The 2,035-nt window shown below is 32.4% G+C and overlaps 1 long non-coding RNA gene across 3 annotated transcripts in view; it reads left to right on the top strand.

Moving 5' to 3' along the window:
• Window positions 1–1,112: 1,112 nt before the first annotated feature.
• Window positions 1,113–2,035, top strand: part of LOC107005514 — a 3,796-nt gene continuing 2,873 nt past the window's right edge. Inside the window, exon 1 of one of the 3 annotated variants that reach the window (XR_003575742.1) lies at window positions 1,113–1,507. This is a non-coding gene — a long non-coding RNA (uncharacterized LOC107005514). The remainder of the gene's footprint in view (window positions 1,508–2,035) is intronic. The other 2 variants (XR_001454895.2, XR_001454894.2) reach the window with 2 other exon arrangements.

The raw sequence follows: 2,035 nt of genomic DNA, 5'->3' as shown, positions 1-2,035 counted from the left end.
GTGAATTACAATCTATATATCTCATTTTTCAACTGCTTTTGTTCTCCCCCTAATGGTGGTATACTGATTCATCAAAATGACAATCAACAAATCTTGCCATAAATAAATCTCCAGTTCTAGGTACCAAGTATTTTATAATAGAATGAGATTCATACCCAACATATAACCACAACCTTCTTTGGGGGTCCATCTTTGTGCGGTGTAATGGAGCAATAGGAACATATACCGCACAACCAAATATTCTAAGATGGGAAATGTTTGGCTCCTGACCAAAAACCAATTGCAATGGGCAGATGTCATGATAATTGATTGTCCTTATACGCACAAGTGTTGATGCATGCAAAATAGCATGCCCCAAACTGTAACATGCAACTTTGTCCTCATCAAAAATGGTATAACTATCAATTGGAGACGTTTATCAATGACTCTGCTAGACCAGTTTGAGTATGAACATGTGTAATAAGATGTTCAACTGTTATTCCAATGGATAAACAATAATCATTAAATGCCTGAGATGTAAACTCACCAGCTTTCTCAAGATGAATTGTCTTTATTGCATAATCTGAAAATTTTGAGTTAATCTTATTATTTGAGTCAACATCCTTGCAAAAGTAATATTGCGAGTTGACAATATGCACACACGTGACTACCTTGTAGATGTATCTATCAAGACCATATAATATATAAATGGTCCACATGTAGGGTGAATAGGTCCACATATATCACTTTTTATCCGTTTCAGAAATGAAGGGGATTCCACCCTAACTTAGATACTGATGGTTTGATAACCAACTTTCCTTGTGAACAAGCATCATAAGAAAATTTCTTTGATTCAAATATATTTTGGTTCTTTAAAGTATGCCCATGTGAATTTTCAAGTACTCTACGCATCATTTTATAATCGGGATGACCTAACCGGCACTACTAGAAATTTGACTTAATGCAACACTTATTCGGCAACAATTTCACAATCGTGGCAATAGACTATGTGTTGCCACATTTATGACTGTTGCAATATATCCATAGTAATTCTTCATATAAACTGTGGCATCATCTGTATAATCGTCGCTATAGATTATCTATGGTCACATACTTATTAGTCGTGGCAAAATAACACCTATGACAACAAGTTTTTAAGTGAAAAGTGAAAAAAAATTGCTCAACCTGCGAATTTGATGTATAAAATTATTTTTCCCTCCACTAATTTCATTGACCCGCTTTTTTGTTATTTTAGTGAATATAATATTCCAAAGACCCATTTCCTTTCTCATATAACCCAAATCAAAGGATGGGCACTACTGTCTTCTTCTCCAATAATCAAAATCAGAGTCCTAAAATTCTAGAACTTCTGTGATTCCTTCGTCTTCGACAATAATTTTTGAGTTCCGGTGAAGAAATCAGTTTCAGTGATAAGCCACAGTGATCTCTTTTACAGTGTGAGTTTTCATCTTCAGTGGTCTTCTTCTTCAAAATTAAGCTTCTGCAGATAAAGGTGTACTATATTAAGGTGATTTCTAAGTCCTCTTTGTCTCTATTTGGTTATACATGTACTATTTTTTAAAATTAGAAATTTCATTTTTAGGGCTTCTAAAATTTTTTAAAGAATAACAAATGGATTTGTTGCACTGTATTTTATTTGTTTTGATTTATGTCTGTTTGACATAATCCATTTTTAACTTAGAGTTTTTAACTCAAATTTTGTGAAGATTCGATAATCAAAAATCTTTGTGAAGTTGAATCTTTGTGAAGTTGCGTTTCGTTTTTAAAAAATAATTATAACATTTATTTTAAATTAATAATTTGTTATTTCATACAATTTATCCTATTTCTACAATCTTAGTGGAGGCCCATTTAAAATTGAAAACCAGCGCATGCCCATTATCAATAAGTGATATATCCTTACTTTTAATTAAAGGGTAAACAAGGCAAATTCCACTAGTTTAGTGATTAATTACCTCTCTTCCCTTTGGGTTGCATAATTACTAAGTCCTACCATATTTTTCACCTTAAATACATGTAACTAGCGTGTGTATAT

The sequence above is a fragment of the Solanum pennellii genome, chromosome 12 (genome assembly GCF_001406875.1).
Source record: "Solanum pennellii chromosome 12, SPENNV200".
In the NCBI taxonomy this organism is placed as follows: domain Eukaryota; kingdom Viridiplantae; phylum Streptophyta; class Magnoliopsida; order Solanales; family Solanaceae; genus Solanum; species Solanum pennellii.
This window is presented reverse-complemented; position numbering and strand designations above follow the sequence as displayed.